A 13,134-nucleotide genomic window follows, 5' to 3' on the forward strand; every position below is an offset into this window, starting at 1 on the left:
AAATAAACTTGCTGATATATAAGAGGCAAATTATCTTGTCTACCTGACTATAAAGAACATTATAAACCATATTTTTTGTGATAAGCATTTGCAGTTGTCACAAATATTCTCATACTCTGGATATATTGCATAATTCTAAGAGCTATATTCTCATATCTCTTCCTTGAATATTGACCTTAATCATTCTTTCCTCCTCCCAAATCTCTGTGACAGAAAGCTTATACCTCCTAAACACAGAAAGATTACATTTTGTACCTTGATATGATTAATTTTGTCCTAAGGAATATGAAGGGAAAGGTCTTTGTATCCAGACCTACTCCATTACATCTTCCATAGCATTCATTCAATTTATCTTTCATTCTTCTGTCTCCCTAATCCCCAAATTTGTTACACTAGCCTTTGAAATATTTTTGTCCTAGTAAGAAATTCAAAATCAAGTGACAGTAGAACCATTAATGTAAGGTGTGCTCTTTGGAACAGAGCTACTCATGAGCATTAACTCACTAGGAAGAGTAACATTGGGATGTACAAAAAATGGATGTGAAGGTAGAAGTGAAACTATTGGGGAAAGAGAAGTGGCTCAGGGATACAAGAGAAGGTAATAAAGGTGAGTATTATCAAAATCATTATATATATGTATATGTGTATGAAAATGTCACAATGAAACTCATTATTTTGGGTTTGAGTTACAATTAATATGAACCAAAAGTAAATTATCCAAATAGAAATCACATTTTTGAAAGAAAGAAAGAAATTTTTATTGTGTTGAAACAGAGAGAATTTTTAGACTTTTGTTTTTCATGCATATGCTACATTATTCTTCCAGCCAAGTACTAACCAGGCCTGCTCTTTCTTGGCTTTGAAGATAAGAAGAGATTGGTAAATCCAGGGCGGTATGGCCATAGACCAGATATTAAACAGTTCTCACAAACAGACCAAACATCCAGCCAAATCATTAGCTACTACCCATGATTAATGTACTTTTCTACAGACTATATATCTTAATTAAACAAGATACTCAGTAAAGATACTGTCACAATATCACAGAAATTGGTAAAATGTGCAGAATCCAAAATTCTTTTTAAATCCATGAGCTGGAGGAAATATCTCACAAGTCTTCATGGCATGGATGACTGTGAAGTGTACCTATTTATATAGAGGAACTGCCTGGGCCTCCTCACCTACTCCATATTTAATGATAAAGAATACTATAAATTTCCAACTTCACAAATAGGTAAATAAAATAGTCAGCATATCAGGGTGGTTCATGTTGCATGTTCATTTGTTATCCTTGGTGTGTTTTATATACTCTATCAAGGACAGTTATCACAACAAAGCTGTTTTGAACAAATGTTACACTTACTTGCCTAAAAGGACTGGAGCCTGCTCTGGTTGTCTTATCAGGACTTGCCTCAGGTTCTGTCAGCTTTCTGGTAGCTACAAAGCATTCAAGAATCATTGATTCTCTGGCTAATAAACTTAAACTGCAGCCTCAATCAGCTGAAGAGATATTTCTTCCAGGCATCACTAATAGTGGCAGACTCTCAGTCTGTATGCAGTGGGTTAGAATGGTTTATACATGGGCTTGAATAATAGAATGTCAGGATACTTGAGGACGAGCTACCAGACTAGTTGCTACACTAGCTGTCTATATTAAAAAGATGTTTTCTTCTTGTGTTTTACTTGATACTTGTCCCCACTGCTGTACTGTAATGTTGACATTAGTTATAAATCTACATATAAGTGATAGCATTATGATACATAAATACAATTGAATAGGTGAAGCAAAGGGGGATTTTTAGGGCAGTTCAACTATTATGAATGATATGCAATGGTGGGTAAATGACAGTTTTGATTTGTCAAAATTAATAGAACATTGCAACACAAATAGTGAAGCTTAATGTATACAAATTAAATTTTAAAATCACTTAAGAGATCTGAGATTCTCAGGACAGAATGAAGACTATGATAAAGAATAATATTGTTTTCAGAGAATGAAATGAGTCTGTTGAGCTGGTGGAAGTGAATTTGGAACTAGACATAAACACTGTGTTTTAATTGATAAAGTTGTTTACCAGTATAAGAGTGAGTGATTCTGAATCTCTTATACAATATATGTTAGGCAGCTTTCCATCACTGTGACACAATACCTAAGAATCAACTTGAAGGAGGAAATATTTATTTTGGGTCATAGTTTCAGAAGTTTCAGTCCATGTTTCCTTGGCTCCATTGTTTATAGACTTAAGGTGAGACAGAGCTTCATGTCAGGAGGCACATGGTAAAACAAAGAGCTCACTTCATGGTGGACAGGAGGCAAAGAAAGAGGGCTTTCTTTTTCTTTTTTTTTTAATGTTTTCCTGGATGAGGGTACATTGTGGCATTTACAAAATTTCTTACAATATATCAAATATATCATACTTGAATTCACCTATTCTCCATTATCCCCTCCCCCCCATACCTGGAATAGTTTCAACAGGTATCATTTTTCCATTTACATACATGTGTAAACAGTATTTGCACCATATTTGCCCTCCTATACCCTTTCCTCTCCTCCTCTCCCCTCCCACTGTTACCAACCACTCCAGGCAGGACCTGTTCTGACCTCCCAATCTTTAGTTTTGTAAAAGAAAAAAAAATGATACTTTTGTTTGTTTAAGATACCTATGCAGCAAGTTTCCTTGTGACATTTCCATGTATATATGTATTATAACCCAAATTGGATCATCTCCTCTAGTTTTCTTCTTTCTACCTTAGTCCTCTTACAGTTATTTCAGCAGGTTTAAAAATTGATATTTATTCTTTCATAGAGAGTATATCAACCATAATCACCTTCTTAACTTCCTTCTTTTACCCTCCCTCTCTTGTGGGAGCCTCCACTTAGCATGACTTGCTTTTCATAATATTGCTGCATTTGTGTTAGGTCTATATTCCACATATGAGAGAAAGCACACGACTTTCAGCCTTCTGATCTAACATCACTTAAAAAGATGTTCTCCAATTCCATCAATCTACCTGTAAATTACAAAATTTCATTCTTCTTTGTGGCTGAATAAAATTTCATGATCTATAAATATCATATTTTAATGCATTCATCAGTAGTGGGGCATCTTGGCTATTTCCATACCTTTGCTATTGTGAATAATGCTGCAATATACAAGGGTGTGCAGGTGTGCAAAAGCATATGAAGACAGAGAGATTGAAGACAGACTCTTCAACAAATGTTTTTTGGGAAAACTGTATATCTGCATGCAGAAAACTCAAACTAGATCCATGTCTTTCACCCAGTACAAACATCAACTCAAAGTAGATTAAGGACCTTATAAGACCTAAATTCTGAAATTAGTGCAGGAAAGATCAGGGAATACATTGAAATTAATAAGCATAAGCAATGACTTCCTAAATAGAATTCAAATGACTCATCAACTAAGAGAAAGAATTGCCAAATGGGACTACATGAAACTAAAAAGCTTCTGTACAACAAAAGAAATGATCACTAAATTTAAAAGGCAGCCTACAGAATGGAGAAAATCTTTACAAGCTATATATTTGACAATAACCAGAATATACCAGGAGCTCAAAATAAATAAGCTCCCTCCCCCTAAAATCAATGACCCAATGAAGAAGTGGGAAAATGAACTGAATAGAGCTCAAGGGCTTCCTTTTATAACATAACTGACAGCAGAGAGCCAGCTGATGGATCTCTGACCTTGCCCCAGAGAAAGGGCGTAAGGCAAAGAAACAAAGCCCCAGTAAACCAACACAGTGAAAACCCAACTCCAAAGCAAGACTGCTAGTGGTCACAGAGCTGATATCCAGAACCTGAGGGAGGAGCTGACTAAGCAGCTGCTGCTGAAAGACAGGAAAGAAAAATGCCAACTACCTGGCAAGGCTAAGAAAAAGCTTCTGTATAAATAACAATATGAAGACTGGATGTTGAAAGACAACTACTAAGACTAAAATTCTATTGTTCCTGAACCTGGAATTTTTTTTTAATGTGTTGGTTTGTTTGGTTCTCTGTAGTCCACCACCTCTCCCAGTTGATTTCTTTGGTTCTCCCTACTTTTTTTTTTCTTTTTTTCTTTGTTTCTTTGTTTCTTTGTTTCATTAGTTTTAATATTGTAAGTTAGCGGATACTAAATTAGACACAGATCAGGGACAGAAACAGCACCAAGTGGAGTGATGGGAAGACAAAAAAAGTACACATAATTCTCCCCACAAAAATATAGGATTCAGAAGGAAATGAAGAAAATGGATACCTGGTTCCAGACTCCAACAAAACAGAGATTAAGTATACCAAGGAATCCAATGAAGTCCATAAGAACATCCTGAAAGAAGAAATCCAGCAAATGATCACTGAGAATTTCATGGAGATGTTACTAGACATGGTCAACCAAAATGTACAGGAGGCATAAAGAAATTCCAAGACAACAAAAATAAAGAATATGAGAAAACACAAAAACAAGTAAATGAACTCATAGGAGCCCTAAATAAACAGCAAAGTGAAACAGAGAACATCAAAAATAGAGAGATAAATTATTTAAGCATGAAAATTGACAATATTAAAGAGGAAGTGACCCATGATATGGAAAACCTCAGAAAAAAGAATGAAACAGAAGTACAAAACACAATGGAAGGCCACTCCAGCACACTAGAACAAGCAGAAGACAGAATCTCAAAACTTGAAGATGAAATGGAAATTAAGGAAAAACTGAAGAGCTATTAGTCAAACAACTCAAGACCAGTGAAAGGAATATGCAAAAACTGACCAACTCCATCAAAAGACCAAACCTGAGAATCATGGGCATTGTCCTATTCAACATAGTACTGGAATTCCTAGCCAGAGCAATTAGGCAAGAAGAAGGAATAAAAGGAATACAAATAGGTAAAGAAACTATCAAAATATCCCTATTTGCAGATGACATGATCCTATACCTTAAAGACCCAAAAAACTCTACTCAGAAGCTTCTAGACATCATCAATAGCTATAGCAGGGTAGCAGGATATAAAATCAACAGAGAAAAATCATTAGCATTTCTATACACTAATAATGAGTAATCTGAAAAAGAATACATGAAAATAATTCCATTTACAATAGCCTCAAAAAAAATCAAATACCTAGGTGTAAACCTAACAAAAGATGTGAAAGACCTCTACAAGGAAAACTATACACTTCTGAAGAAAGAGATTGAGGAAGACTATAGAAAGTAGAGAGATCTCCCATGCTCATGGATTGCTGGAATCAACATAGTAAAAATGTCGATACTCCCAAAAGTAATCTACATGTTTAATGCAATTCCCATCAAAATTCCAATGTTATTCATTAAAGAGATCGAAAAATCTACCGTTAAATTTATTTGGAAACACAGGAAGCCATGAATAGCTAACGCAATACTCAGTCAAAAGAACAATGCAGGAGGTATCATAATACTTGACTTCAACCTATATTACAAAGCAGTAGCAATAAAAACAGCATGGTACTGGTGCAAAAAAAGACATGAAGACCAGTGGAAAGAATAGTGGACCCAGATATGAAGCCACACAACTATAACCAACTTGTCTTTGACAAAGGAGCTAAAAACATACGATGGAGAAATAGCAACCTCTTCAACAAAAACTGCTGGGAAAACTGGTTAGCAGTCTGCAAAAAACTGAAACTAGATCCATGTATATCACCCTATACCAAGATTGACTCAAAATGGATAAAGGATCTTAATATCAGACCACAAACTCTAAAGTTGATACAGGAAAGAGTAGGAAATACTCTGGAATTAGTAGGTATAGGTAAGAAGTTTCTCAATGAAACCCCAGCAGCACAGCAACTAAGAGATAGCATAGATAAATGGTACCTCATAAAAGTAAAAAGCTTCTGTTCAACAAAAGAAATGGCCTCTAAACTGAAGAGAACACCCACAGAGTGGGAGAAAATATTTGCCAGCTATACATCAGACAAAGGACTGATAACCAGAATATATAGGGAACTTAAAAAATTAAATTCTCCCAAAACTAATGAACCAATAAAGAAATGGGCAAGTGAACTAAACAGAACTTTCTCAAAAGAAGAAATTCAAATGGCCAAAAAACACATGAAAAAATGCTCACCATCTCTAGCAATTAAGGAAGTGCAAATTAAAACCACACTAAGATTCCACCTCACCCCTGTTAGAATAGCCATCACCAGCAACACCACCAACAACAGGTTTTGGCGAGGATGCGGGGAAAAAAGGAACCCTCTTACACTGTTGGTGGGAATGTAAACTAGTACAACCACTCTGGAAAACAATTTGGAGGCTACTTAAAAAGCTAGACATTGATCTACCATTTGATCCAGCAATACCACTCTTGGGGATATACCCAAAAGACTGTGACACAGGTTACTCCAGAGGCATCTGCACACCCATGTTTATTGCGACACTATTCACAATAGCCAAGTTATGTAAACAGCCAAGATGCCCCACCACTGACGAATGGATTAAGAAAATGTGGTATCTGTACACAATGGAATTTTATGCAGCCATGAAGAAGAACGAAATGTTATCATTCGCTGGTAAATGGATGGAATTGGAGAACATCATTCTGAGTGAGGTTAGCCTGGCCCAAAGGACCAAAAATCATATGTTCTCCCTCGTATGTGGACATTAGATCAAGGGCAAAAACAACAATGGTATTGGACTTTGAGCACATGATAAAAGCGAGAGCACACAAGGGAGAGGTGAGGATAGGTAAGACACCTAAAAAACTTGCTAGCATTTGTTGCCCTTAACGCAGAGAAACTAAAGCAGATACCTTAAAAGCAACTGAGGCCAATAGGAAAAGGGGACCAGGAACTAGAGAAAAGGTTAGATCAAAAAGAATTAACCTAGAAGGTAACACCCACGCACAGGAAATCAATGTGAGTCAATGCCCTGTATAGCTATCCTTATCTCAACCAGCAAAAACCCTTGTTCCTTCCTATTATTGCTTATACTCTCTCTACAACAAAATTAGAAATAAGGGCAAAATAGTTTCTGCTGGGTATTGAGGGGGTGGGGGGGAGATGGAGGGAGTGGAGTGGGTGGTAAGGGAAGGGGTGGGGGCAGGGGGGAGAAATGACCCAAGCATTGTATGCACATATGAATAATAAAAGAGAAAAAAAAAGGAGAAGGATTGCAAGCAAAAGGAATTTGTAATATATTCAACAATATTTTAATAGAAAATTTTCCAAATCTAGAGAAAACTCTCATTCAGGTACAGGAAGCCTCCAGGACACCAAACAGACTTGACCAAAATAGAACGATGCCACAACATATTATCATTAAAACAATAAGTACAGAATATAGAGAAAGAATATTGAAGGTTGTAAGAGAGGAAAAAAAAAAAAACATGCAAAGATAAACCCATCAAAATCACAGCAGATTTCTCAATGGAAAACTTAAAAGTGAGAATAACATGGAGTGAGGTCTTCTGGGCACTGAGTGAAAATAACCTCAACCTAGGATACTCTACACTGCAAAACTATCATTCAAAATAGATGGAGCAATAAAAGTCTTCCATGATAAGCAGAAACTAAAACAATATATGACCACCTAACCAACACTACAAAAGATTCTCCAAGGAATTCTGCACACAGAAAATGAAAGCAAACAAAACCATGAATGGACAGGCAGTACCAAACCACAGAAAAATAAAAGGGAAGAAAGTAGAGAGTAACATTGATTCAGCTACATACAATCAAACCCTTAAACAACAAAAACAACTAAATGACAAGAATTACTACATACCTATCAATACTAATACTGAATGTAAACGAACTTAATGCCCTCATCAAAAGACACTTGGCAAAGTGGATTAAAAAGGAAAGTCCAACAATCTGTAGCTTACAGAAGACCCATCTCATTGACAGAAACAATCACTGGCTTCGGGTGAAAAGCTGGAAGAAGATTTACCAAGCCCATGTCCCACAAAAACAGTCAGAAGTAGCAATACTTACCTCGGATGAAGTAGACTTCAAACTTGCATTGATCAAACAAGATAAAGAAGGACACTCCATACTAATAAAAGGGGATATACACCAAAAGGTGTATTTATCAACCTATATGCACCCAATGTCAATGCACCCAATTTCATCAAACATACTCTGAAGAACCTAAAAGCATATATTGACTCCAACACAGTGGTAGTGGGAGACTTTAATACCCCACCACCACCAATAGGTAAGTCATCCAAACAAAAAATCAAAAAAGAAATTGTAGAACTAAATCACACCATAGATCAAATGGACCTAGCTGATGTCTACAGAATATTTCATCCAACTTCCACACGATATATATATTTCAGCAGCACATGGAACTTTCTCAAAAATTGATTAGATCTTAGGGCACAAAGCAATCCTCAGCAATACAAGAAAACAGAAATAATCCCATGCATTCAAACTAATCATAATTCATTAAAACTAGAACTCAACAACAAAAACAACAGTAGAAAACATGCAAGCAATTGGAAGTTGAACACCATATTGCTCAATGATCAATGGGCCGTTGATGAAACAAAAGAGGAAATTTAAACGTTCCTGGAAGTTAATGAAAAAAAAAAAAAAAAAAAAACCACCTACCAGAACTATGGGACATAGCAAAGGCAGTCCTGAGAGGAAACTTTATAGCCATGAGTGCAAATATTAAAAGAACAGAAAGCTCTCAAATCAAAGACCTAATGCTACATCTCAAACTCCTAGAAAAATAAGGACAAGCAAAACCCAAAACAAGCAGAAGGAGAAAAATAATAAAAATAAAGGCTGAAAACAATGAAATAGAAACAAAAAAAAATACAAAGAATCAATGAAACACAAACCTGGTTCTTTGAAAAAAAAAAAAAAACACAATTGACAGACTAAACCTGACTAAATGACTGGTAAACCTGATTAAAATGAGGAGAGAAAAAACCAAATCAGTAAAATCAGAAATGAAAAAGGGGAGACAGCAACAAACACCACAGAAATCCGGGGAATCATCAGAGACTATTTTGAGAAACTATGTTTTAATAACTTTGAAAATCTTGAAGAAATGGACAAATTTCTAGATACTTATGACAATCCAAAATGGAACCAAGAGGATATTAATCACCTGAATAAATCTATAACACAAAATGAAATTGAAACTTCAATAGTCTCCTAAAAAAGAAAAGTCCAGAAACTGACAGATTCTCAGCTGAATTATGTCAGACTTTTACATAAGAGCTAATACCAACCCTCTTTAAAATGTTCCATGAAATAGAAAGGGAAGGAACACTGCCTACCTCATTTGATGAAGCCAGTATTACACTCATCCCAAAACCAGACAATGATACCTCCAGAAAGGAGAACTATAGACCAATCTCCTTAATGAACATAGATGCAAAAAGCCTCAATAAAATAATGCAAACCAAATTCAACAACACATCAGAAAGATCATACACCGTGACCAAGTCGGCTTTATCCCAGGGATGCAGAGATGGTTCAACATACGCAAATCTATAAATGTAATACATCACATTAATAGAAGCAAAGACAAAAACCACTTGAGCATCTCAATAGATGCAGAAAAAGCCTTCAACAAGATCCAACACCACTTCATGATAAAAGTTCAAAGAAAACTAGAAATAGTTTTCTATTTACAATGTTGTACCTCAACATTGTAAAGGCTACATATGACAAACCAACAGCCAACATCATACTTCATGGTGAAAAATGGATACCATTTCCACTAAAATCAGGAACAAGACAAGGGTGGCCACTATCCCCACTCTTATTCAACACAGTACTGGAATTCCTAGCCAGAGCAATTAGACAAGAAGAAGAAGTAAAAGGAATACAAACAGGTAAAGAAACTGTCAAAATATCCCTATTTGCCAAGGTGGCAGGATACAAAATCAACTGACAAAAATCATTAGCTTTTCTATACACCAATAACAAACATACTGGGAAAGAATGTATGGAAACAATTCCGTTTATAATAACCTCAAAAAAAAATCACATACCTGGGAGTAAACTTAACAAAGGGTATAAAATGACCTCTACAAGGAGAACTACAAACCCCTGAAGAAAGAAATTGAGGAAGACTACAAAAGGTGGAGAAATCTCCTGTGCTCATGGATTTGTAGAATCAACATAGTAAAAATGACTATACTACCAAAAGCAGTCTACATATTTAATGCCATTCCCATCAAAATCCCAATGACATTCATCACAGAGAATGAAAAATCTACACTAAAATTCATTTGGAAACACAAAAGACCATAAATATCCAAGGCAATAATCAGCAGAAAGAGCAATGCTGGTGGTGTCACAATACCCAACTTCAAACTATATTACAAAGCAATAGCAATTAAAACAGCATGGTACAAGCCCAAAAACAGACATGAAGATCAGTGGAACAAAATAGAGGACTTGGATATGAATCCACACAATTAAGCCCACCTTATTTTTTATAAAGGTGCCAAAAATATACAATGGAGAAAAGGCAACCTCTTCAACAAATGTTGCTGGGAAATGTGGTTATCCATCTGCAAAAAACTGAAACTAGATCCATGTTTATCACCCTGTACTAGTATCCAATCAAAATGGATCAAGTACCTTAATATCAGACCTGAAACTCTGAAGTTAGTATAGGAAAGAGCAGAAAACACTCTGGAACTAAAAAGTATACGCAAGAACTTCCCCCAATGGAATCCCAGCAGCTCAGCAACTAAGAGAAAGGATGGACAAACGGAACTACATAAAATTAAAAAGCTTCTGCACCAAAAAAGAAATGGTCTCTAAACTGAAGAGACCACCCACAGAGTTGGAGAAAATATGTGCCAGCTATACATCAGACAAAGGACAGATAACCAGAATACATAGGAAACTTTAAAAACTAAATTCTTCCCAAATCAATGACCCAATAAAGAAATGGGCAACAAACAAAACAGAACTTTCTCAAAAGAAGAAATTCAAATGGCCAAAAACACATGAAAAATGCTCACCATCTCTAACCATAATAGAAATGCAAATCAAAACCACTCTAAGATTCCTTGTCACCCCTGTTATTTTAGCCATCTCAAAACACCACCACCAACAGGTGTTGGAGAGGATGTGGGGGAAAATGAACCCTCTTACACTGATGGTGGGAATGCAAGCTACAGCAACCACTCTGGAAAACAATATGGAGGCTTCTTAAAAATACAAACATAGATCTGCCATATGATCCAGCAATCCCACTCCTGGGGATATACCCAAAGGAATGACACTCAGTTTACTCCAGTGGCATGTGCACACTCATGTTTATTTCAGAGCTGTTCACAATAGCCAAGTTATGGAAACAGCCAAGATGCCCCACTACTGATGAATGGATTAAGAAAATGTGGTATTTATATACACAATGGAATTTTACTCAGCCATGAAGAAGAATGAAATCTTATTATTATCAAGTAAATGAATGGAACTGGAGAACATCATTCTGAGCGAGGTTAGCCAGGCTCAGAAGACCAAAAATCGTATGTTCTCCCTCATTTGTAGACTTTAGATCTAGGGAAAATACAGCAGTGTTGGACTTGGGTCACATGCTAAGGGAAGAGCACATACAGGAGGTATGGGGATAGGTAGAAAACCCAAAACGTGTAAGTGTTTGATGTCTCACTGCAGAGGAGCTAATACAGAAACCTTTAAGAGACAGGTCGATACAAGGAAGGGGATCAGGAACTAGTAAAAATGCCAGGTACTGATGAATCATCTTGGGATGTAACACAATTGTACATGGAAGCAATGCTAGGAATCTCTCTGTATAGCTTTCCTTATCTCAACTAGCAAAAACGTTTTGTTTTTCTTATTATTACTTATGTCTTCTCTTCTACAAAATTATAGATATGGGCAGAACAGGTTCTGCCTGAAGGGAGGGGAGAGAGAGGGGGTAGGGGAACAGGGGGGAGAAATGACCCAAACAATGTATACACACGTGAATAAATAAATAGAAAAATTACAAAAAAGAAGTAGAATCAAATGAGATATTTTTAAGTATTAAGAAAAAGAAATAAACTACCTCATTAAAACAAAGGCACTGCTATCTCCCCAAAATTACATGAATGTTTTAAAATGTTGTTGCAAACTATGAATAAAGATCAAACATATATTTATTATCCAAATCTTTCAGCTTCAAAGGCAAGATCATATATCCTGGTCTTCTCCAGGGTATCTTTCTTTGGATAATCATTATAATCAACAATAGCTATTTTTTTAAGCACTTCTGATTGATTTTTGTGAAAATTCAGGAGAACCCTGTCCAAAAGTTCAACTTGTACTTTTAGGATTTCCATTAAAACATACACTTGCTACTCCAAGGTCACATTCACAAGTTAAAAGAAAAAATTCTACCAAAATCACAGAGTTAGGTAATATGGGGTGGTACTTTTTATAATTTTCCCTTTTTCAAAACATCAGTAGGAATGACTATTTTCCCACATCATAGCTTTAATAAAATAACCATCATAGACTGCATTTTAGAATCCTCCATTGAGTGAGTTATGTTTGCAAGACTAGCTTTGTTGTACTTGACATTACCATCACTCAACTATACACTAAAACAAACTTTCAAATCAAAGAAAGGAACCAAGAACTAACTTTAATTACTTAGAAATAGCAAATATCAGAGCAGTTCTTTTAATTTGAAAATCATACTTTATTCTCCACATGCATTTTCCTTACACCACATTTATCCTTACAAAAGAAAGATATTTGGTCCCAAAGATTGTGAACACAATGGCCTTCCTTTATTCTTGGATATACACAATTTATTTCTATTTTACTGCTCAGATCTCCAAAAATAATTTGGTATCACAGCTCGAATATATATAATGAGACATTTAAAAATATGAAATGCTATATTTATCACAGACCTTTAGTCAGAGTCATTTTTTGGTAGTGCTGGAGTTTTGAATTCAGAGCCTCATATTCACTAGCAAGAACTCTACCACTCTATCCATGTCCCCAGATATTCAGAAAACTTTTAAAAACACCAACTAGGTGTGAGCATTATGAATGAGACATGCAAATTGAAGAGATATGTAATTTGGAGTTACAGCTCACCTCTCAAGTATACACAAAATAATGTATATGTCATAGAAAAATTAGTGAAACCACTTAACTCATCTGAA

Source organism: Castor canadensis, chromosome 3, assembly GCF_047511655.1.
Source record: "Castor canadensis chromosome 3, mCasCan1.hap1v2, whole genome shotgun sequence".
Taxonomy (NCBI): Eukaryota; Metazoa; Chordata; class Mammalia; order Rodentia; family Castoridae; genus Castor; species Castor canadensis.